Source organism: Ranitomeya variabilis, chromosome 8 (assembly GCF_051348905.1).
Source record: "Ranitomeya variabilis isolate aRanVar5 chromosome 8, aRanVar5.hap1, whole genome shotgun sequence".
NCBI classification, from domain to species: domain Eukaryota; kingdom Metazoa; phylum Chordata; class Amphibia; order Anura; family Dendrobatidae; genus Ranitomeya; species Ranitomeya variabilis.
The window spans coordinates 131,726,027-131,752,659 of record NC_135239.1 but is presented as its reverse complement, the minus strand read 5'-3'; the positions used below and the strand labels follow the sequence as shown (position 1 = coordinate 131,752,659).

Here is a 26,633-nt window from a genome sequence, read left to right as displayed (position 1 = left end):
CCAGAGCTGTCACAAATCCAAAAATGGATCACGACAGCACCCCCCTTTCAATGAGGGGCCTCTGGACCCTCAACACTGGACCTCACCAGTAAACAACATATGGTGAGGATGCCTCGATACACCAGAGTTCAACTCGGCCGTCACCTTACCCTTAGGTCTATGGCGAACGCAGCATGATGGAGATAACAACGTAGGCGGCACAAATCTCCTGAGCACCGACCTATGGAATGAGTTGTGTATGGGCATTACTGGGGGTAACTCCAGCTGGTAAGTCCCTGGGCTGAGAATGGCTGACACCCGATATGGCCCAATTACCCTCAAACTCCAAATTCCAGTACCATACTTCCACCTGATGTCTTTGGTGGACACCCATACGTATTCATTCACACACAGGTCCGGACCTGAACGTTTATTTTCACGCATGCATCTGCCACAAGATGAACTATTTTCAGACCAGACAAAAGAGGCGTCCCCCTGTGTCACCCAACTCACACCCCCACTATGCACAGAGGAAACCACCACCCTACTCTGACCCCTCCTAAGAGGTCTCTGATACACCGGGTTAGCATATAGTGAGGGTAGAATTTTGCCCCTACTCCCTGGCAGCACCTCTGCTGCCCCCACTGGAAAAGAAGGGGTAGGTTGTAGAAGGACGGCAGAGATCGTAGCTCCCGGGCAGCAGTCCTGACACGACTGACCCCAGCTGACTACTTCCCTGGACCACCAATCTATGACCGGGTTGTGTTTTTTCAACCAAGGGAGTCCTAAGACCATGGGAGTTGGCATGCCCTCCAAGACGTAGCACGACAAAAATGACAAGCCCCTATAAGCAGATGTATATTGTCTACGACATGGGTAACGCTCCCCTGGCTGAGTGGAACAGAGTCAATGGCCTGGACACTTAGGGGTCTCGCTAGTGTCCTACACCTCAGGCCATGGGTCTGGACAAAGTGAGCATCCACCAGACTGACGCCTGCCCCACTGTCCACAAGCACCGGTATTGTCTCAGTCACCCCTCCAACCACCACTTCAGCAGGGATGGTGCACTGAGATGAGAAAATGGAGGAAATATACACTCCCTGGTCGCCTCCCTCCACACGACCAGGGGGACGCGGCTTCGGAGTGGATGATGGTATTTTGGCACGAGCTGGGCAGACATTGATGAAATTACCAGTCTGCCCACAGTAAAAACATGCCCCCACACCATGACGAACCGCAGGCAACCCCGTTTGGGAACCAACTCCTCCCACCTGCATGGGTTTGACCACCTGTACCGGTGTGTCCTCCTCCCTAGCAATGACTACAGGGGGCATATTAGGTGTATGCCTCTCCCTTAAGCGTCTATCCACCCGGCTGGCAAGGGACATGGCGGCCTACAATGACCTGGGGGCAGCGTACTGCACCAGAGAATCCTGCAACCTTGGTGGAAAGCTGGTAACTCTATCTCTTCGAGTGCTTCCGAATCTTCTCCCATCTCTGGTAAGTTGGGCATCCTGAACAGCGCATCAGCATTTGCATTCTTGTGCCCCACACTGTACTTGATGGTAAACTCATAATTGGACTACCGGGCCATCCATCGTTGCTCTGAAGCACCTAGTTTTGCTGTCTCCAGGTGTGTCAGCGGATTGTTGTCCGTGAAGACGGTGAATCTTGCTGAGGCCAGGTAGTGCTTGAACCTCTCTGTTACCACCCAGACAATAGCAAGGAACTCCAGCTTAAAGGAACTGTAGTTCTCGGGGTTCCTTTCGGTGGGACAAAGTTTCCTGCTGGCATAGGCAATTAATCTTTCTTTGCCGTTCTGCCCGGAACAACATGGCTCCCAGTCCCATGTTGCTGGCATCCGTGTACAGCACAAATGGTTGGTCATATTCAGGGTAGGCCAGTACCTCATCTCCCGTGAGAGCCAGCTTCCACCGAGCGAAGGATATCTCCAGCCTGTCGTTCCAGTCAAACGGGGTATTCTTACCCTTGGTTTTCTTGGATTGGCCCAATAACAGGTCTTGCAGTGGTGCGGCTATTGTAATAATTATAGGGGATAACTCAGGAGACTCTTTGCGTGGAACAAGACAACTACAGGACACAGTTTTATAAGTGGTAAAGTCTATATTATCACATGGTGATTCAAACAGGTGCAGAGAGAAACTCAAGTCCACAACACTTGGTGTAAATATTAAACGCAGCTTAGCAGTCTATAGGACACTTCAGAGGAAAATGCAATCACGCAGAAAGTCTATGAAGCACAATTATTCTTGAGGATACTTGACACTAATAAGTCCTTGTCTTAGTCCAAACACAGATAGATATGCTTATAACGCAGTTCAAATAATATCTTAGCACAACCAGGGAGGCCTGGGTAATAGTCTCAGGTTTTTGCAGAGCAGCAACAGCTTACATGTCCAGCAAATGCAGATGGAAGTAAACACGAGCAGCAGATGAAGGAGGATTACTGGAAACTGGTGTATGCAGCAGGAACTCAGAGCAGAGTAGCAGGATCACCACACAGGTTCACAGGAGCAGGTATATAGCCAGGGACTCACCAGAGGTCAGGAGCTGGATGCAAGGCAGAATACTCCAGCACAGACTGAAGGCTGGGGTGGAGTTTTATAGCAGGAAGACACAGTGCACATAAGACCACAGATGCCATCTTGGAAAAGGGCAGTAGTGCACAAAAGGTAATAAAAAGTGTTCAGAGTCCTGACATTACTCCCTCCTTAGAAGCGGCCTCAGGATGATCCTGGACCTGGTTTCTCAGGGAATCTCTGATGAAAACGAGAAATCTTCTGTTGGGCACTGATGTTTTCCACAGGTTCCCAAGATTCTTCCTCAGGGGGATATCCCTGCCATCTTATCAGATATTGGAGCCGATTCCTGCGAATCCTGGAATCAACAATTTCCTCCACCACAAATTGTTCTTGCCCATCAATCACCACAGGCTGCAGAGGTGGCACAACACGTCCCTGGAAGGTATTAGGAGATACAGGCTTTAGTAAAGATACATGAAAGACTGGATGTGCCTTCATAGTCCTAGGCAGCTTCAGCCGGCAGGCCACAGAGCTCACAATACCGTTGATCTTGAAAGGGCCAATGAATTTCTGTCCAAGTTTTTGTGAAGAAGCGTTTAACTTCAGATTCTTAGTTGCTAACCACACGGAATCTCCTACCTTGAACATGGGTGCAGGTTTACGGAATCTATCAGCCGATCTCTTATAAAGTTCTTGAGCTGTGGTCAGGGATTCCTTCAGAACCTCCAGATTTTGCCTCATCGCAGTCAGCCTTTCCTCCACTGCCGGAACCAGAGAATTATTTGGAGACCTAGGTAAGATACACGGATGATAACCCAGATTGGCAAAGAAAGGTGTAAATTTAGTGGAGGCGCTCTGAGAATTGTTATATGAAAATTCGGCTAACGACAGCAACTCCAACCAATCATCCTGGAGATGGCTGACATAGCATCTTAGATATTGTTCCAGCGTCTGGTTGGTACGCTCAGTCTGACCATTTGGGGATGGTAAGCGGAAGAGAGACAGACATTAATATTGAGTGCAGAGCAAAACCCCTTCCAGAATCTTGAAGTGAACTGTACTCCACGGTCAGAGATGATCTCATCCGGAACCCCATGCAACCGAAAGACATTCTGTATAACCAAGTTCACTGTATCTTTAGCTGAGGGGAGGCCGGTGCATGGAACAAAATGAGCAGCTTTAGTCAGGCGATCAACTACCACCATGATTGTATTCATGCCCCCCGATATAGGCAGCTCCACAATAAAGTCCATTGATATAGACCCCCAAGGGCGGGACCGAACAGGTAATGGTTATAGAAGACCCGTAGGTGCCACATGAGGAGTCTTGTAACGAGCACATACCTCGCAAGAGAGAACATAGTCCTTGGTATCCTTCAGGCAAGTTGGCCACCAGAAGAATCGGCTCAGGAACTCTTGTGTCTTCTGTACCCCCCTGTGACCAGCCAACTTGGAGTCATGTACCAACTTGAGGATCTGCAGACGGACGACCTCAGGGACGTAGATATGTCGATCTCTGAACCACATGCCACCCTTAAAGACAAGATTAATATCCACAGGTGGGTTGGCCAGAAATGCATCACCGTCATAGGCCTCCCTGCACTCCTTCCACAAGTCCTGATCATGGATAACTCCGATGAAATTGGCATCAGATAGAATAGTCTTGGACGGGGCTCCAGGTACGGAATCCGCAGCATGGATTCGGGATGAAGCATCAGCCTTCCCATTATGAGAACCTGGACGGTATGAGATAACAAAGTTAAATTGATTTAAAAATAAGTTCCAATGAGCCTGACGAGGAGAAAGTCAGCAAGCGGATCTAAGGAACTCTAAATTGCGATGGTCAGTTAGCACTATGATCTGTTGTGCAGCTCCTTGCAGATGATGCCTCCATTCTTTAAAAGCCGCAATAATAGCCAGCAATTCCTTGTCTCCCACATCGTAATTCTTCTCTGCTGAGGTTAGTCTACGGGAAAAGAAAGCACAAGGATGTAGCAGACCCTTCTCTCCAGTTCTTTGGGAGAGAATAGCCCCCAAAGCATTATCAGAAGCGTCCACCTCCACAATGAAAGAAAGTGTTGGATCTGGGTGTATCAACAGCGGTGCTGAGGTGAAACTGATCTTAAGCCGATCAAAAGCTTTTTGAGCCTGTGATGACCACTTAAAGGGCTTTTCCTTCTTTGTCAAGGAAGTAATGGGACGGACAATATCAGAAAAATTTCGAATGAAGTGTCTGTAGAAATTTGCAAAACCAATAAAACATTTGACCTCCTTAACGTTCTTGGGTACCGGCCAGTCAAGGATAGCCTGAATCTTACCAGATTCCATGTTCAGCCCCTGGTAGAGATGATATAACCTAAGAACTGTATCTCAGAACGATGGAACTCACATTTCTCCAGCTTAATATACAGATGGTTCTCTTTCAGACGTCTTAAAACAGTTTTGACATGTTTTTCATGTTCCTGTAGAGAGTCAGAAAAGATTAGTATATCGTCCAAATAGATCACCACAAACTGGTCCAACAAATCTCTGAAAATTTCATTAGCAAGGTGTTGAAACGTTGCAGGGGCGTTACAAAGCCCGAAGGGCATCACAAGATATTCAAAGTGTCCATACCGGCATGTGAATGCTGTCTTCCATTCATCCCCTGGACGAATACGCATCAAATTATAAGCCCCACGAAGATCCAGTTTAGAAAACACCTTAGCATGGCAGACTCTTTCCAGTAATTCGGGAATCAGAGGCTAAGGGTAACGGTTTCGTACGGTTACCTTATTGAGTTCCTGGTAGTCAACACAGGGTCTCAGGGTCCCATCCTTCTTTTTTACAAAAAATATAGGTGCCCCTGCTGGTGAGGAAGAGTTTATTGAATAAATACCAAAAAACACAAACATATATATAAAACCAATTAAAACATAACCACAAAACACCCTTACCCAAAAAGTATGGTTAATCTGGACACAGCAAGCTAATGATGAAGACAATCACAATTGCACATGTATATAAAGTGACTCAAAATACCACATAACAGTATGCATGTACCTAAAATAAGTTTCCAGATATTAATTCAGTAAAGACTGACAATAGAAGGGCGTCCCCAAATATGTCATCTGCCAATGGAGCACAGAGCTTTATAATATAGAATATACTGCCCAAATAGAGAGGAAGCCCTATTGGAGTAAGCACAAATGTATGCAGCAACCAAGGAAATAATTGCAATAGCCTCATGTGAAAGAATACCTGGTGAAATACCAAAGAATAGATGTTGTGCAAAGCACAATCTCATAAGAGGCCTGCTGCAAGCGTGGTTTAGCCCTGAAAGGTTCAGACCCAAAGATGGTTGGAGCCAGTAAAAGTGCTTGGCAAAAGCTACAATGCATAATATCCCATGATGGCAGGTCTATCAAAGATAAAGGGAAGGGTGTGGGAAGATCCCACGCGTATTGCTGCCGCTGGGCAGCTTCGTCAGGGAAGGTGACTCCCCAGTAGAAGGTATGCGCTATATATAGCGACGATAATGATCAAAATTGTTACCGGTGTTTGGGAGTCCTGCCGGCGGCCCGGAAGTGGAGGAGAACAACAGGGAGCGCAAGCGCAGAAACATGATGGGACCTAAAGATGTAGCGCATGCGCAGGGTGGAAAAAACTGTACCAGGCGCGCTGTGCGGCCTCACATACAACCTCTGTGTGAGGAGAGCAGGAGGGGTTGCCAGGAGCAAGGGGCGGAGACATACGATGGCAAGGATGGGAGGATAATATGGAAGGAACTTGGAGATAGAGTGGAGGAAGGGAAAAGAGAGAAGTGGCCAATACTAGCATGGAGAATGAGCTGCAAAAAAGAAAAAGGATAAGTAATGCATGTACATAATGCAGTCATAGATAAAGATCTGCATACACATATATATATATATATATATATATATACAGTATATCTCTATGCATACAAAAACATAAACAAAAATAGATTACTAGGAATATATAAAGTGAAAACCATAATATAAAGACAGACAGAATTACTATTACTGTATATAGTATAAAGTGCATATTAAAGACATCAATATTAAGGATATTGAAAAAAGGAAAATAAAATGAAATAAAGATACAAATGAAACTGAAGATAAATAAAAATATAAAGTATGCATTGCCCTAATGATGTTAATATAGTCCAATTCTCCAATACTGGTGCCACTGTATACCAATGTCAAAATAAAGTCTAGCACTCAACTTAAGTATCCAATGGTGCATTTATTTGTAGCACTCGAAATGTTTCAGTCCTTGTGGACTTTCATCAGTCACTACAGTAATAAAGGAAAAATAAAGAAAACAAAATAACGACATATCCAACGTCGAATACAACATAATACATAATAAAGAAAGTATATACATAAGGCATAAAGCCGAAATATAGGTCAATGAACATGATCCTTGCATATTAGAGTATGTAGCAGAGACATGTAAACAAACAACCCCACTCAGTCAAAGTGTACGGTGAATAAGGAGATGTAACAGTGGGTCCGGAAAAGCGAGGCTTAACGTACCGTGCTAATCCTAGTAAATGTAGTGGAGCTCAATATTAGCTGTTTTACACGAATAGTGCCTAATAGAATATAGGAAAAGACCAGGGTTAACTGGCTACAGAGCCGAAAAGAGGGGAACGGGGCCATATCAGTATACTCACAGAGAAAGAATAAAGGGAGGGGAAGCCGCCATACTGTACCTCAGTGTATGGGATTGTCCACTCTGGCTATGAAAAAGTAACAGCAGGGAGAATAACAGTAAAGATGGTCCCCTAAAAATAGTTACCAACAGGGTCCAGTACAAGGGTCTAGTAAAAACATATGTTGGGGCCATGGTGTATATATATAAAAATAAGTATAAATAAAAATAAGTACCTTATCACCAATGCTGTTGGTGCGGGGCGGTGACCACAAATAACCGTTCAGCATGTAACCAGGGATTCAAGCTTGAGGAGGATAATTTGCATATTCCAGGTGCCTTCTGGGAAAAGCGAAGAGTCTCCCTCAGCAAGAAGATCGTTGGGTACAGCCGGGACCAGCTGCTTGGAAAGCATCACCAAACCAGGGATTCAAGCTTGAGGAGGATAATTTGCATATTCCAGGTGCCTTCTGGGAAAAGCAAAGAGTCTCCCTCAGCAAGAAGATAGTTGGGTACAGCCGGGACCAGCTGCTTGGAAAGCATCACCAAACCAGGGATTCAAGCTTGAGGATAATTTGCATATTCCAGGTGCCTTCTGGGAAAAGCGAAGAGTCTCCCTCAGCAAGAAGATCGTTGGGTACAGCCGGGACCAGCTGCTTGGAAAGCATCACCAAACAGCGCGCCTTACGGCGCGCGAATTTTTGCCTGTAGGGCATTATTGCAAGAAAGCTTGGCTGAGTAGATTACACAAGAAGGAAAACACACAGCAAGTCAGCAGGATCAAGGAGCAACATGGCAGATGTGACAACCTACATGGTGAGCTGCAGCATGTGCTACATGTTCACAGATCGACCAGAAGAAGAATCCAATTTCACCTGTCAGAAGTGTAGACTAGTGGCCCTTTTAGAAGAAAAGGTGCGGGGTCTGGAAGAAAGAATAGCAACTTTGAAACTCATCAAAGAGAATGAAGACTTCCTAGACAGAACAGAAGCATCTCTACTGGTCACAGAAGGTGAAAAAAGTGTCAGAGAACCTCCAAAAGCAGATGAGTGGAAGCATGTGACCAAAAGAAGCAAGAAGACCATGGAGAAATCACCAACCACACAACTGAAGAACCGATATCAAATCTTTGTAGAGGATGAAGATGGCACACCTAAGGATGAAGCACTACCAGCAAGCAAAAAAGAAAAGGGTACACAGCAACAAGTGACAGCAAAAAGTACAGCCAAGAAGCAAAGAAGGGTGGTGGTGGTGGGAGACTCACTACTGCGAGGCACAGAAGCAGCCATCTGCAGACCGGACATAACCGCAAGAGAAGTATGCTGCCTTCCAGGTGCGATGATCAAGGATGTGACCGATAGGATACCAAAGCTCTTCAGCTCCAAGGACGTCCACCCACTTCTGATACATGTTGGCACCAATGACACGGCAAGGAAGGACCTACCGACAATCTGCAAGGACTTTGAAGAGTTGGGGAAGAAAGTAAAGGAACTGGATGCACAGGTAGTTTTTCTTCTATCCTTCCAGTAGACGGGCATGGCACCAGGAGATTGAACAGGATCCTTGATGCGAACAACTGGCTAAGACGATGGTGCAGACAACAAGGATTCGGATTCCTGGACCACGGTGTGAATTACTTGTACGATGGACTCCTCGCCAGAGACGGACTACACCTCAACAAACCTGGGAAACACACATTCACCAGAAGACTCGCTACACTCATCAGGAGGGCGTTAAACTAGAAGAAGAGGGGACGGGAAGAAAAACATTAGACTCGAACAAAGAAGACCCAGGTAAACATACTCAGAAGGGAGGTAAGTACATTTCTAAAACAATCCACAGCGAGGAGATTGGAACAAAACAAAATTCTCTAAACTGCATGCTCGCAAACGCCAGAAGCCTGACAAACAAGATAGAAGAACTAGAAGCAGAAATATCTACAGGTAACTTTGACATAGTGGGAATAACCGAGACGTGGTTAGATGAAAGCTATGACTGGGCAGTTAACTTACAGGGTTACAGTATGTTTAGAAAGGATCGTAAAAATCGGAGAGGAGGAAGAATTTGTCTCTATGTAAAGTCTTGTCTAAAGTCCACTTTAAGGGAGGATATTAGCGAAGGGAATGAGGATGTCGAGTCCATATGGGTCGAAATTCATGGAGGGAAAAATGGTAACAAAATTCTCATTGGGGTCTGTTACAAACCCCCAAATATAACAGAAATCATGGAAAGTCTACTTCTAAAGCAGATAGATGAAGCTGCAACCCATAATGAGGTCCTGGTTATGGGGGACTTTACCCGGATATTAACTGGGAAACAGAAACCTGTGAAACCCATAAAGGCAACAGGTTTCTGCTAATAACCAAGAAAAATTATCTTTCACAATTGGTGCAGAATCCAACCAGAGGAGCAGCACTTTTAGACCTAATACTATCTAATAGACCTGACAGAATAACAAATCTGCAGGTGGTCGGGCATCTAGGAAATAGCGACCACAACATTGTACAGTTTCACCTGTCTTTCACTAGGGGGACTTGTCAGGGAGTCACAAAAACACTGAACTTTAGGAAGGCAAAGTTTGACCAGCTTAGAGATGCCCTTAATCTGGTAGACTGGGACAATATCCTCAGAAATAAGAATACAGATAATAAATGGAAAATGTTTAAGAACATCCTAAATAGGCACTGTAAGCGGTTTATACCTTGTGGGAATAAAAGGACTAGAAATAGGAAAAACCCATTGTGGCTAAACAAAGAAGTAAGACAGGCAATTAACAGTAAAAAGAAAGCATTTGCACTACTAAAGCAGGATGGCACCATTGAAGCTCTAAACAACTATAGGGAGAAAAATACTTTATCTAAAAAACTAATTAAAGCTGCCAAAAAGGAAACAGAGAAGCACATTGCTAAGGAGAGTAAAACTAATCCCAAACTGTTCTTCAACTATATCAATAGTAAAAGAATAAAAACTGAAAATGTAGGCCCCTTAAAAAATAGTGAGGAAAGAATGGTTGTAGATGACGAGGAAAAGGCTAACATATTAAACACCTTCTTCTCCACGGTATTCACGGTGGAAAATGAAATGCTAGGTGAAATCCCAAGAAACAATGAAAACCCTATATTAAGGGTCACCAATCTAACCCAAGAAGAGGTGCGAAACCGGCTAAATAAGATTAAAATAGATAAATCTCCGGGTCTGAATGGCATACACCCACGAGTACTAAGAGAACTAAATAATATAATAGATAAACCATTATTTCTTATTTTTAGGGACTCTATAGCGACGGGGTCTGTTCCGCAGGACTGGCGCATAGCAAATGTGGTGCCAATATTCAATAAGGGCTCTAAAAGTGAACCTGGAAATTATAGGCCAGTAAGTCTAACCTCTACTGTTGGTAAAATATTTGAAGGGTTTCTGAAGGATGTTATTCTGGATTATCTCAATGAGAATAACTGTTTAACTCCATATCAGCATGGGTTTATGAGAAATCGCTCCTCTCAAACCAATCTAATCAGTTTTTATGAAGAGGTAAGCTATAGGCTGGACCACGGTGAGTCATTGGACATGGTATATCTCGATTTTTCCAAAGCGTTTGAGGTTGGTACACAAAATGAGAATGCTTGGTCTGGGGGAAAATGTGTGTAAATGGGTTAGTAACTGGCTTAGTGATAGAAAGCAGAGGGTGGTTATAAATGGTATAGTCTCTAACTGGGTCGCTGTGGCCAGTGGGGTACCGCAGGGGTCGGTATTGGGACCTGTTCTCTTCAACATATTCATTAATGATCTGGTAGAAGGTTTACACAGTAAAATATTGATATTTGCAGATGATACAAAACTATGTAAAGCAGTTAATACAAGAGAAGATAGTATTCTGCTACAGATGGATCTGGATAAGTTGGAAACTTGGGCTGAAAGGTGGCAAATGAGGTTTAACAATGATAAATGTAAGGTTATACACATGGGAAGAAGGAATCAATATCACCATTACACACTGAACGGGAAACCACTGGGTAAATCTGACAGGGAGAAGGACTTGGGGATCCTAGTTAATGATAAACTTACCTGGAGCAGCCAGTGCCAGGCAGCAGCTGTCAAGGCAAACAGGATCATGGGGTGCATTAAAATAGGTCTGGATACACATGATGAGAGCATTATACTGCCTCTGTACAAATCCCTAGTTAGACCGCACATGGAGTACTGTGTCCAGTTTTGGGCACCGGTGCTCAGAAAGGATATAATGGAACTAAAGAGAGTACAAAGGAGGGCACCAAAATTACTAAAGGGGATGGGAGAACTACAATACCCAGATAGATTAGCGAAATTAGGATTATTTAGTCTAGAAAAAAGATGACTGAGGGGCGATCTAATAACCATGTATAAGTATATAAGGGGACAATACAAATATCTCGCTGAGGATCTGTTTATACCAAGGAAGGTGACGGGCATAAGGGGGCATTCTTTGCGTCTGGAGGAGAGAAGGTTTTTCCACCAACATAGAAGAGGATTCTTTACTGTTAGGGCAGTGAGAATCTGGAATTGCTTGCCTGAGGAGGTGGTGATGGCGAACTCAGTCGAGGGGTTCAAGAGTGGCCTGGATGTCTTCCTGGAGCAGAACAATATTGTATCATACAATTATTAGGTTCTGTAGAAGGACGTAGATCTGGGGATTTATTATGATGGAATATAGGCTGAACTGGATGGATAAATGTCTTTTTTCGGCCTTACTATGTTACTATGTTACTATGTAGAGGCTGCAGGGACATATGCATAAGAACGTGTAGTAGTGTAAGCTTTATGGCGGTACTCTATAGAGTGCTGTTACCTGCAGGAGCCTGTATGGAGAGCCAGGGACCTAGCCTTCAGACGCGGTGTCCACCGTATGTCTGAGGCATGCATGTAGTAGCGCGGTTAAATGCACTGTGGGGCGGGCATAGGAAGGGAGAGGGGCGGAGTGCGGACGCCGGATGTGATGTCACGCTACTCCGAGCAGACCGGAAGAAGATGGCCGTGTGGTCCAGGAGTCCGGTGTATGTTATCTCCACAGAATACTGCAAACCGTGCGGATGGTGGAAATGTTGATAATAAAGATAAATACGCAAAGCATATCCCGGTTATCAGAGGGGCTGTAGTAGTAGATACCACGGGGGGGGGGAATCGGAGCCTAGCCCATGGAAGAATATAGAGCAGTATATAGTGTGGCGGCTTCCCCTCCCGTTATTCTTTTTCTGTGAGTATACTGATATGGCCCCGTTCCTCTCTTTTCGGCTCTGTAGCCAGTTAACCCTGGTCTTTTCCTATATTTTATTAGGCACTATTCTTGTAAAACAGCTGATATTAAGCTCCACTACATTTACTAGGATTAGCATGGTACGTTAAGCCTCGCTTTTCTGGACCCACTGTTACATCTCCTTATTCACCATACGCTTTGACTGAGTGGGGTTGTTTGTTTACATGTCTCTGCTACATACTCTAATATGCAAGGATCATGTTCATTGACCTATATTTCAGCTTTATGCCTTATGTGTATACTTTATTATGTATTATGTTGTATTCGACGTTGGATATGTCGTTATTTTGTTTTCTTTATTTTTACTTTATTACTGTAGTGACTGATGGAAGTCCACAAGGACTGAAACGTTTCGAGTGCTACAAATAAATGCACCATTGGATACTTAAGTTGAGTGCTAGACTTTATTTTGACATAGATTGATGGTTTGGGAACCTAGTCGTTAGCACCACTCTGCAGCTGTGCACACAGTGTTTATACTTAGGTGTACTTTCCCGTACGTATTGCACGCCGCAAGGTCATGTCCACCCTTTCCACATTTTCATATAATGCAGAGGAAACCGCAAACATCCTCGCCCAGTCCAAGGTGTCGAGTGACTTTCTGTTGATCCCCCCACGTGAAAGCCGGGGAAGAGACCTGGAACGTGAATTAAGATCCTTGGTGAACCTAGAGTTACATTGTGCCACCCTCTCCGAGTATATACTGGTGCAGCGCATCCCTAGAGGATTATGGGTTCCTCTGCACCCCACACTATTTAAAGAATCACCTGATTTTGTGCCAAATTTGAGCACATCCTTAATAAGTGTTCTCTGGATTTAATCACCTTGACAGTTGAACATCTTAAACGGGCTATCACCATTAACTCGGAAAAAATCAAAACTATTGAAGCCCAACTATCCACTACTGGCACACCAGGTGAACTAAACTCCCTCAAGGTTGAAATCCAGGAACGCATCAACCGTCACAAGAGACATTGAGATAAGGAAACGCAACAAATTTGCAAGGGACGCAGAGGACTATAAGAATAACAGGGTGTATAGATGGCAGGACAGCTCTCAGTGTTCAAATGCACGTACAAACCATCTTACTTCCTCAGATCTCTCTACCTCAGGGTCGGAACTGTCATGATTCCCAATGGCAGGGACACAGGCAAAAACGGACTAGCTCTAGGAAGATGGTATCTCAGGTAACCGCGATGCTGAACCTAACACGCAACTAAAAGTAGCCAGGGGGTGTGCCTACGTTGATCTCTAGACACCTCGCGCCAGCCGGAGATCTAACTACCCCTATTAGAGGAATACACAGACCTGGCTTGCCTCCAGGGAAACCCCAAAAGTTATAGTAGCCCCCCACATATAATAACGGTTAGTCAAGAGGAAAACACAAACGCAGTATGAATATAGATTCAGCAAAGCGAGGCCCTCTAACTAGATAGTGGAAAATACAAAAGAGGACTTCGCGGTTACCTCAAAACCCTTAAACAGCCATTCTGAAATTACCTTGACTCCGTTGTCAACTCATGACACCGGAGTAGTAATTTCAGATCACTAGAGCTTCCAGCTGCACGAGAAATATAAATGCATGCCGGACAAAACAAACACAAAAAAAAGCCAAAGCTTCAACTTAGCTGAATTGCAGACTTGGAGCAGGTAGCAAGCAACAGAGGTGCTCTGATAACATTGATTGCCGGCACTAGAATGACTGAGAAGCCAGACCAAATAGGAAACTCCCAATTTCCTGATGAAAACAGGTGCACAAGACAAAGTTAGTCAGTACCACCAGTAGCCACCAGAGGGAGCCCAAAAACAGAATTCACAACAGTACCCCCCCCCTTAAGGAGGGGGCACCGAACCCTCATGAGAACCACCAGGGCGATCTGGATGCGCCCTATGAAAGGCGCGAACCAAATCAGAGGCATGAACATCAGAGGCAGTCACCCAAGAATTATCCTCCTGACCGTATCCCTTCCATTTAACCAAATATTGAAGTCTCCGTCAGTGGAAACATTTATTAATTTTGTACAAGATTCATTCTTGTCTCTCAAAAATGATGTTGAAAGGGGCACCCTAAGGAGAGTAAAACTAATCCCAAACTGTTCTTCAACTATATCAATAGTAAGAGAATAAAAACTGAAAATGTAGGCCCTTTAAAAAATAGTGAGGAAAGAATGGTTGTAGATGACGAGGAAAAGGCTAACATATTAAACACCTTCTTCTCCACGGTACTCACGGTGGAAAATGAAATGCTAGGTGAAATCCCAAGGAACAATGAAAACCCTATATTAAGGGTCACCAATCTAACCCAAGAAGAGGTGCGAAACCGGCTAAATAAGATTAAAATAGATAAATCTCCGGGTCCGGATGGCATACACCCACGAGTACTAAGAGAACTAAGTAATGTAATAGATAAACCATTATTTCTTATTTTTAGGGACTCTATAGCGACGGGGTCTGTTCCGCAGGACTGGTGCATAGCAAATGTGGTGCCAATATTCAAAAAGGGCTCTAAAAGTGAACCTGGAAATTATAGGCCAGTAAGTCTAACCTCTACTGTTGGTAAAATATTTGAAGGGTTTCTGAAGGATGTTATTCTGGATTATCTCAATGAGAATAACTGTTTAACTCCATATCAGCATGGGTTTATGAGAAATCGCTCCTGTCAAACCAATCTAATCAGTTTTTATGAAGAGGTAAGCTATAGGCTGGACCACGGTGAGTCATTGGACGTGGTATATCTCGATTTTTCCAAAGCGTTTGATACCGTGCCGCACAAGAGGTTGGTACACAAAATGAGAATGCTTGGTCTGGGGGAAAATGTGTGTAAATGGGTTAGTAACTGGCTTAGTGATAGAAAGCAGAGGGTGGTGTTGTGAATTTGGATTCTGGGCTCCCCCGGTGGCCGCTTGTGGAATTGGACTTGTCATCCTCTTTCCTGTTTCACCTGGTTCCATCAGTTGTGGGTGTCGCTATTTAAGCTCATTTCTCTGGTGGTTTCTTGCCGGTCAACAATGTTATCTGATGCCTCTCAGTGCTTGTTCCTGCTTCTAGACAACTACTAGATAAGTTGGACTTTTGTCCATGTTTCGTTTTGCCTATTTGTTCCAGTTCACAGCTGAAGTTTTGTTACTGTGTCTGGAAAGCTCTCGTTGATCAGGGATTGCTACTCTGGCGTTATGAGTTAATGCCAGAGTTTAAGGTAATCTCTGGATGGTGTTTTGTTAGTGTTTTTCTGCTGACCATGAAAGTATACTATCTGTCTTCTGCTATCTAGTAAGCGGACCTCAAATTTGCTAAGACTATTTTCCTGCTGCGTTTGTTGTTTCATCTGAACTCACCGTCATTATATGTGGGGGGCTACTGTCTTCTTTGAAATATTTCTCTAGAGGTGAGCCAGGTCTTATATTTCCCTCTGCTAGCTATTTAGGTCTTAGGCCAGAGCTGGGCATCTAGCGATAAATAGGAAATGCTACCTGGCTATTTCTAGTTGCGCGGCAGGCTTAGTTCATGGTCAGTATAGTTCCATCTTCCGAGAGCTTGTCCCTCTATAGGCTTGCTATGATCTCTGCCTGCAGAGATCATGACAGTTTGACCGGCCAATAAAGTGTTAAAGACCCAGGTTGAGAAAGGAGAGTTATAAGAAGTCTGCTGGAAATTTTTTTTTTTTTTTTTTTCCCTCCAGTCTGCCTTGCTGCAGTCTTTTTTCTCTCTCTCCTCCTAATCTCTGTATGGCTCTGTGTGCACCTGACAATAATGGATCTCCAGAGTGTAACTGCGGGTTTGAATAATCTCATCACGAAAGTACAAAATTTACAAGATTTTGTGGTACATGCTCCGGTATCTGACCCGAGAATTCCTTTGCCGGAGTTCTTCACAGGGAATAGAGCTAGCTTCCAGAATTTCCGAAATAATTGTAAGCTTTATTTCTCCCTGAAGTCTCGTTCAGCTGGAGACCCTGCTCAGCAGGTTAGGATTGTGATTTCCTTGCTCAGGGGTGACCCTCAAGATTGGGCCTTCTCATTGCCAGCAGGGGATCCTGCGTTACGCGATGTGGATGCGTTTTTTCTGGCCTTGGGCTTGCTTTATGAGGAACCTCATTTGGAACTTCAGGCAGAAAAAACTTTGATGGCACTATCTCAGGGGCAAGACGAAGCTGAAGTTTTCTGCCAAAAATTCCGTAAATGGTCTGTGCTTACTCAGTGGAATGAGTGCGCCTTGGCGGCAACTTTCAGAGAAGGTCTCTCTGATGCCGTTAAGGATGTTATGGTGGGGTTCCCTGTGCCTGCAGGTCTGAATGAGTCCATGACAATGGCTATTCAGATTGATAGGCGTCTGCGGGAGCGCAAACCGGTGCACCATCTGGCGGTGTCTATGGAAAAGACGCCAGAAAGTATGCAGTGTGATAGAATTCTGTCCAGGAGCGAGCGACAGAATTTTAGACGGAAGAATGGATTGTGTTTCTATTGTGGGGATTCTACTCATGTTATATCAGCATGCTCTAGGCGTACAAAGAAGCTTGATAAGTCTGTTTCCATTGGCACCATTCAGTCTAAGTTTATTTTGTCTGTAACCCTGATTTGCTCTTTGTCATCCATTGCCACGGACGCCTATGTTGACTCTGGCGCCGCTCTGAGTCTTATGGATTGGTCCTTTGCCAATCGTTGTGGTTTTGATTTAGAGCCTTTGGAGACTCTTATTCCTCTGAAGGGGATTGACTCCACCCCATTGGCTAATAATAAACCACAATACTGGACACAAGTAACCATGCGTATCAATCCGGATCACCAGGAGATTATTCGTTTCCTGGTGCTGTATAATTTACATGACGATTTGGTACTGGGATTGCCATGGTTGCAGTCTCACAACCCAGTCTTGGACTGGAGAGCAATGTCTGTGTTGAGCTGGGGATGTAAGGGTATTCATGGGGACTTACCTTTGGTTTCTATTTCGTCGTCCATTCCCTCTGAAGTCCCTGAGTTCCTCTCTGATTATCAAGACGTCTTTGACGAACCCAAGCTTGGGTCGTTACCTCCGCACCGTGAGTGCGATTGTGCCATAGATTTGATACCGGGTTGTAAATATCCAAAGGGTCGTTTGTTTAATCTGTCTGTGCCGGAACATGCTGCTATGCGGGAATATATAAAGGAGTCTTTGGAAAAGGGACATATTCGTCCATCTTCTTCTCCCTTGGGAGCTGGGTTTTTCTTTGTCTCAAAAAAAGACGGCTCTTTGAGACCATGTATTGATTATCGGCTTCTGAATAAGATCACTGTTAAGTATCAATACCCATTGCCATTGCTTACTGATTTGTTTGCTCGTATAGAGGGTGCTAAGTGGTTCTCTAAAATTGATCTTCGTGGGGCGTATAATTTGGTGCGGATCAGGCAGGGGGATGAGTGGAAGACCGCATTTAATACGCCCGAGGGCCACTTTGAGTATTTGGTCATGCCTTTTGGTCTTTCTAATGCCCCTTCAGTTTTCCAGTCTTTTATGGATGATATTCTGATTTTTTCTGATGACTGGGACTCTCATGTCCAGCAGGTCAGGAGAGTTTTTCAGGTTCTGCGGTCTAATTCTTTATGTGTGAAGGGGTCTAAGTGCGTTTTTGGGGTCCAGAAAATTTCCTTTTTGGGGTATATTTTTTCTCCCTCTTCCATTGAGATGGATCCCGTCAAGGTGCAAGCTATTTGTGACTGGACTCAGCCCTCCTCTCTTAAGGGTCTTCAGAGATTTTTGGGCTTTGCCAACTTTTACCGCCGATTTATTGCTGGTTTTTCGGATGTCGTTAAACCACTGACTGATTTGACCAGACAAGGCGCTGATGTTGCTAATTGGTCCCCTCATGCTGTAGAGGCCTTTCAGGAGCTTAAGCGCCGTTTTGCCTCTGCCCCTGTGTTGCGTCAGCCTGATGTGGATCTGCCTTTTCAGGTTGAGGTTGACGCTTCGGAGATCGGAGCTGGGGCAGTGTTGTCGCAGAAAGGTTCCGACTGCTCCGTCATTAGGCCTTGTGCCTTCTTTTCTCGCAAATTTTCGCCCGCAGAGCGGAATTATGATGTTGGGAATCGGGAGCTTTTGGCCATGAAGTGGGCGTTTGAGGAGTGGCGCCATTGGCTCGAGGGGGCTAGGCATCAGGTGGTGGTATTGACTGACCACAAAAATTTGATTTATCTTGAGACTGCCAGACGCCTGAATCCTAGACAGGCGCGCTGGTCTTTATTTTTTTCTCGCTTTAATTTTGTGGTGTCATACCTACCGGGTTCTAAGAATGTTAAGGCAGATGCCCTTTCTAGGAGTTTTGACCCGGACTCTCCTGGTAATTCTGAACCCACAGGTATCCTTAGGGAGGGAGTAATTTTGTCGGCCGTTTCTCCTGATCTGCGGCGGTCCTTGCAAGAGTTTCAGGCGGATAGACCGGATCGTTGTCCGCCTGATAGACTGTTTGTTCCGGATGATTGGACCAGCAGAGTCATCTCTGAGGTACATTCTTCTGCATTGGCAGGTCATCCCGGAATTTTTGGTACCAGGGATTTGGTGGCAAGATCCTTCTGGTGGCCTTCCCTGTCACGAGATGTGCGAGTCTTTGTGCAGTCATGTGACGTTTGTGCTCGGGCCAAGTCTTGTAGTTCTCGGGCTAGCGGACTGCTGTTGCCCTTGCCTATTCCTAAGAGGCCTTGGACACACATTTCGATGGATTTTATTTCAGATCTGCCTGTTTCCCAGAAGATGTCTGTCATCTGGGTGGTCTGTGACCGTTTCTCTAAAATGGTCCATTTGGTTCCTCTGCCCAAGTTGCCTTCTTCTTCTGAGTTGGTTCCTCTGTTTTTTCAGAATGTTGTCCGATTGCACGGTATTCCTGAGAATATTGTTTCTGACAGAGGTACCCAATTTGTGTCTAGATTTTGGCGGGCATTCTGTGCTAGGATGGGCATAGATTTGTCTTTTTCATCTGCTTTTCACCCTCAGACTAATGGCCAGACCGAGCGGACTAATCAGACCCTGGAGACATATCTGAGGTGTTTTGTCTCTGCTGACCAGGATGATTGGGTTGCTTTTTTGCCATTGGCAGAGTTCGCCCTCAATAATCGGGCCAGCTCTTCCACCTTGGTGTCCCCGTTTTTCTGTAATTCGGGGTTTCACCCTCGATTTTCCTCCGGTCAGGTGGAATCCTCGGATTGTCCTGGAGTGGATGCGGTGGTGGAGAGATTGCATCACATCTGGGGGCAGGTTATGGACAATTTGAAGTTGTCCCAGGAGAAGACTCAGCGTTTTGCCAACCGTCATCGTCGTGTTGGTTCTCGGCTTTGTGTTGGAGATTTGGTGTGGTTGTCTTCTCGTTTTGTCCCTATGAGGGTCTCTTCTCCTAAGTTTAAACCTCGGTTCATCGGCCCTTATAGAATATTGGAGATTCTTAATCCTGTTTCTTTCCGTTTGGACCTCCCTGCGTCCTTTTCCATTCATAACGTTTTTCATCGGTCGTTATTGCGCAGGTATGAGGTACCTGTTGTACCTTCAGTTGAGCCTCCTGCTCCGGTGTTGGTTGAGGGTGAGTTGGAGTACGTTGTGGAGAAAATTTTGGACTCTCGTGTTTCCAGACGGAGACTCCAGTATCTGGTCAACTGGAAGGGTTACGGCCAGGAGGATAATTCTTGGGTCAATGCATCTGATGTTCATGCTTCTGATCTTGTTCGTGCCTTCCATAGGGCTCATCCTGGTCGCCCTGGTGGATCTGGTGAGGGTTCGGTGCCCCCTCCTTGAGGGGGGGGTACTGTTGTGAATTTGGATTCTGGGCTCCCCCGGTGGCCGCTTGTGGAATTGGACTTGTCATCCTCTTTCCTGTTTCACCTGGTTCCATCAGTTGTGGGTGTCGCTATTTAAGCTCATTTCTCTGGTGGTTTCTTGCCGGTCAACAATGTTATCTGATGCCTCTCAGTGCTTGTTCCTGCTTCTAGACAACTACTAGATAAGTTGGACTTTTGTCCATGTTTCGTTTTGCCTATTTGTTCCAGTTCACAGCTGAAGTTTTGTTACTGTGTCTGGAAAGCTCTCGTTGATCAGGGATTGCTACTCTGGCGTTATGAGTTAATGCCAGAGTTTAAGGTAATCTCTGGATGGTGTTTTGTTAGTGTTTTTCTGCTGACCATGAAAGTATACTATCTGTCTTCTGCTATCTAGTAAGCGGACCTCAAATTTGCTAAGACTATTTTCCTGCTGCGTTTGTTGTTTCATCTGAACTCACCGTCATTATATGTGGGGGGCTACTGTCTTCTTTGAAATATTTCTCTAGAGGTGAGCCAGGTCTTATATTTCCCTCTGCTAGCTATTTAGGTCTTAGGCCAGAGCTGGGCATCTAGCGATAAATAGGAAATGCTACCTGGCTATTTCTAGTTGCGCGGCAGGCTTAGTTCATGGTCAGTATAGTTCCATCTTCCGAGAGCTTGTCCCTCTATAGGCTTGCTATGATCTCTGCCTGCAGAGATCATGACAGTGTGGTTATAAATGGTATAGTCTCTAACTGGGTCGCTGTGACCAGTGGGGTACCGCAGGGGTCGGTATTGGGACCTGTTCTCTTCAACATATTCATTAATGATCTGGTAGAAGGTTTACACAGTAAAATATTGATATTTGCAGATGATACAAAACTATGTAAAGCAGTTAATACAAGAGAAGATAGTATTCTGCTACACATGGATCTGGATAAGTTGGAAACTTGGGCTGAAAGGTGGCAGATGAGGTTTAACAATGATAAATGTAAGGTTATACACATGGGAAGAAGGAATCAATATCATCATTACACACTGAACGGGAAACCACTGGGTAAATCTGACAGGGAGAAGGACTTGGGGATCCTAGTTAATGATAAACTTACCTGGAGCAGCCAGTGCCAGGCAGCAGCTGCCAAGGCAAACAGGATCATGGGGTGCATTAAAAGAGGTCTGGATACACATGATGAGAGCATTATACTGCCTCTGTACAAATCCCTAGTTAGACCGCACATGGAGTACTGTGTCCAGTTTTGGGCACCGGTGCTCAGGAAGGATATAATGGAACTAGAGAGAGTACAAAGGAGGGCAACAAAGTTAATAAAGGGGATGGGAGAACTACAATACCCAGATAGATTAGCGAAATTAGGATTATTTAGTCTAGAAAAAAGACGACTGAGGGGCGATCTAATAACCATGTATAAGTATATAAGGGGACAATACAAATATCTTGCTGAGGATCTGTTTATACCAAGGAAGGTGACGGGCACAAGGGGGCATTCTTTGCGTCTGGAGGAGAGAAGGTTTTTCCACCAACATAGAAGAGGATTCTTTACTGTTAGGGCAGTGAGAATCTGGAATTGCTTGCCTGAGGAGGTGGTGATGGCGAACTCAGTCGAGGGGTTCATGAGAGGCCTGGATGTCTTCCTGGAGCAGAACAATATTGTATCATACAATTATTAGGTTCTGTAGAAGGACGTAGATCTGGGGATTTATTATGATGGAATATAGGCTGAACTGGATGGACAAATGTCTTTTTTCGGCCTTACTAACTATGTTACTATGTTACTATGTTACCCTATTCTACCCCCCTAATCTCACCACAGAGGAGAGACACTCCCTTAGAAATCTACAGGAGGATGATACGATTATAATCAAACCGGCCGACAAGGGTGGGGCACTGGTAATCATGGATAAAACAATGTATTTAGCAGAGATTGCACGACAATTGAGTGATAGTTCCATCTATAAGGTACTCGATAGAGACCCTTCCTATACTGTGCGCCATGAGATCGAGGTTATACTCCATAAATACATGCTCTTGGGGATACTGGATCAGAAAACTTGCAACTACCTCACAATCCCAACCCGATTACTCCAGTTTTTTATACACTACCCAAGATTCATAAGAACCTTGAAAATCCACCGGGGAGGCCTATCGTAGCGTCCACTGACTCACTACTATCTCCCATTTCCAAATATCTGGAGAAAATCATCACTCCATTGATACAACGGTCCAAGTAATTTCTGTTAGACACCAGCTCTTTTCTTGAACTTATCCATGACATCAATCACATACCTGTTGATGCTCTCTTAGTGACCCCTGACGTTAGGGACTTATACACCTCTATTCCCCAGGCCGAGGGTGTCAATTCTGTGCGCCGCTTGTTAGAGAATACGGAAATGGACGTCGACCAGATATCTCTGTGTACGGATCTCTTGAAATTGATACTCTCATGTAACTTCTTTCTTTTTCAAGACACTTTCTATCTACAGGTACGGGGGACTGCGATGGGCTCGCACGCAGCGCCTCCGTATGCTAATGCATACATGATCGATTTTGAGGAAAGTGTAATCTACAAGCACCATCTCTTCAGGGACAACGTCATCATATGGAAAAGATACATTGATGACATATTTTGTATATGGGGAGGCTCCATTGAGCCCCTACATATGTTCCTGGAGGTCCTTAACTCTTCATGGCCAGGTATCAGCTTCACTATTAGCCACAACCCCTGGAGTATGAATTTTTTAGACACACTTGTCCTCAAAAGCCCGGATTGCTGTTTGAGCACTGACCTCTACTCTAAAAGTACAGATTGGAACAGTCTTTTGCACTTCCAAAGCCTTCATCCCCCCTCAACCAAGAGATCTATACCAAAGGCTCAATACCATAGAGTTCACCGGATCGTGTCCGACACTCAGACCAGAGATACACGCACCCGTAAAATGACGGACAAATTTCAAGTGAGAGGATACCCTTTTCCCCTTCTGGAGGAGGCTAAGTCAACATCCAATAGACCCAGGACAGACACCAGTAAACGTATTGCTTTTGTACATACGTTTAACCCCTTTATGTACAAGCTACACAAATCCATACGGAAAAATTGCCAATACTCTCTACTGCCTACCCAGATATTCCTGAATTCAAACATCCTTTTTTACCATGTTTCAAAAGGGCTCCCAGTTTGAGGGACACGTTTGTGAGAGCAGTCATAGGCCCCAACACTTTGACAAAACAGCGTTTCCTTCACAAACCCCAGGAAGGGACCTTCCCGTGTTTACACTGTGCGCAGTGCAGTAATGTCTTGAAAGGTGACAAGGTAATACACCCATACTCGGGCAAGGAGTTTAAAATAAGGGGCTATTTCACATGCAGCTCAGCATATGTAGTATATGTGATAAAATGCCCTTGTGGCCTTTTGTATGTGGGGGAGACGTCGCAACCTATCCAGGATAGGATATCCAAACACAAATCGACAATACGTTGTGAGAATCTCCTCCTACCCATACCACATCACTTTCATACAAAGGGACACAATATCTCCCAATTGCGGTTCTTCAGAGTCGCCTTTATTAAGAATTCTGATGGGCAAGTCACGAATTTCCACTGGATGTATCACTTTCTCTATGCCTGTGCATCATGACCTGGAAACATCACATTACGCCGCACTATAGGCACAACTATGCATTTGGAATGGATACTTCCTTTCACCATAGCACCATGTACCTAGTGGCTATAACATTCTCTCACTAATACCATACGTCTGGGTGACTGAGTATTTATTTGTCTAATATTCATTCTCCTCTCCACATATACTGCTCTATATTCTTCCATGGGCTAGGCTCCGATTCGCCCCCCTAGTGGTATCCACTAATGCAGCCCCTCTGATAACCGGGATATGCTTTGCGTATTTATCTTTATTATCAACATCTCCACCATCCGCACGGTTTGCAGTATTCTGTGGAGATAACATACACCGGACTCCTGGACCGCACGGCCATCTTCTTCCGGTCTGCTCGGAGTAGCGTGATGTCACATCCGGCGTCCGCACTCCGCCCCTCTCCCTTCCTATGCCCGCCCCACAGTGCATTTAACCGCGCTACTACATGCATGCCTCAGACATACGGTGGACACCGCGTCTGAAGGCTAGGTCCCTCGCTCTCCATACAGGCTCCTGCAGGTAACAGCACTCTATAGAGTACCACCATTAAGCTTACACTACTACACTTCTACACTTCTTATGCATATGTCCCTGCAGCCTCTACATTCTGAACGGTTATTTGTGGTCACCGCCCTGCACCAACAGCATTGGTGATAAGGTACTTATTTTTATTTATAATTATTTTTATATATATACCATGGCCCCAACATATGTTTTTACTAGACCCTTATACTGGACCCTGTTGGTAACTATTTTTAGGGGACCATCTTTACTGTTATTCTCCCTGCTGTTACTTTTTCATAGCCAGAGTGGACATTACCATACAGAGAGGTACAGTGTGGCGGCTTCCCCTCCCTTTATTCTTTCTCTGTGAGTATACTATTATGGCCCCGTTCCCCTCTTTTCGGCTCTGTAGCCAGTTAACCCTGGTCTTTTCCTATATTCTATTAGGCACTATTCGTGTAAAACAGCTGACATTGAGCTCCACTACATTTACTAGGATTAGCATTGTACGTTAAGCCTCGCTTTTCTGGACCCACTGTTACATCTCCTTATTCACCGTACACTTTGACTGAGTGGGGTTGTTTGTTTACATGTCTCTGCTACATACTCTAATATGCAAGGATCATGTTCATTGACCTATATTTCGGCTTTATGCCTTATGTGTATACTTTCTTTATTATGTATTATGTTGTATTCGACGTTGGATATGTCGTTATTTTGTTTTCTTTATTTTTACTTTATTACTGTAGTGACTGATGGAAGTCCACAAGGACTGAAACGTTTCGAGTGCTACAAATAAATGCACCATTGGATACTTAAGTTGAGTGCTAGACTTTATTTTGACATAGATTGATGGTTTGGGAACCTAGTCGTTAGCAACACGCAGAGTGTGCACACGGTGTTTATACTTACTGCATACCAATGTATATCCGATACTGTACATGCCAATTCCAAAGGAGTCCATATTAATCCATTGTTGAACACAGCACATTCCTTGTTAATCCCCAAGCAATATCCATCCTCAGGGACAGCAAGAAGTCATGTAAATAAATATATCAAATAATAATAATAGCAGTCCATCCTGAGATGTTTCTCAACCACGAAAGAGAGTGGAGAAGCTGCCCAGAAGTTCTGCAAAATGCCAGGGGGGAACAACAACAAAAAAAACAAAACAAAAGGGGAGAAAGAACATAGGCTGAAGGTTTGTATATGATGACAATTATTTGGAAAAATGATTAACCCAAGAAGCCTGTGTAGAGTAGCTCTTCATTCAAGCCAATAAGCGAAGTAGATTTCAAACGGAAAATCCAACGAGCTTCAAATTGCAATAACAGTTTGTGCCGGTCACCACCCCTTTCATTACATAGAATCCTCTGTAGACCAAAAAACTGAGTATTTATGAGTTTGCCACCATGTGCTTTGAGATAATGAGCTGCAATAGGGGTTAAAACCTTACCCTTCTTAAGGTCACAATGAGCCAGATTGATTGTTGACAGATGTTTTTGTGCACATCTTCTTAATTCCTGCGATGTTTGACCTACGTATATCTTTTTACATGGACAAATAATGGCGTAAATCACAAAACTTGTCTTGCAATTAATATAGTGGTGAAGTGGATGGTCCAAATTGTCCGAAGGGTTATTAAAGTAGTCTCTCGTAGGTGGCATGTAAGAACAAATTGTGCAATCGCCACAGGGAAATGAGCCCCTGAGGCGGATACCTCTGTTCAGTCTGGTGACAGGTCGGGTGAAGTGACTTCTGGTAAGTATGTCATGTAAGTTTGGTGCCCTTCTAGCAGTCATCAGGGGTCTGGGACTTACACAGGTCAAGATTTGGGCATCTGAAGTCATAATGTCCCAATTTTTAGTAAGGATGTGCCTCACAAATTGTTTTTTTATATATGTTTGTGTTTTTTGGTATTTATACAATAAAGTTTTGATCTTATTCTCAGCATTAAGCAGGTGTGCACATGTTTATGTAGTGGCTTTCTTCTCCTTTTCTGGTTTATGTAGCTTTCCTTGCATTATTTAGCACCCTGATTCAACATTGTCATATATTTTATTATGTCCATAGTAGTGCTCCTGACATTCTATACATTGCTGGTGAGGAAGAAGGACGTATGAAGCCTTTGGCCAGATTTTCATCAATATCCTCCTTTAAGGCTTGAAGCTCAGATGCCGCCAAAGGGAATACGTTACCAAAAGGAATAGCTGCCCCAGGAAGCAGCTCAATAGGACAATCAT

The 26,633-nt window shown here is 44.5% G+C and overlaps 1 protein-coding gene across 1 annotated transcript in view; it reads left to right on the top strand.

Annotated features, from left to right (window-relative positions):
- LOC143787502 (uncharacterized) overlaps positions 1-26,633 on the top strand; it is a 78,702-nt gene that overhangs the window by 48,021 nt on the left and 4,048 nt on the right. The gene's annotated exons all lie outside the window — the stretch shown is intronic.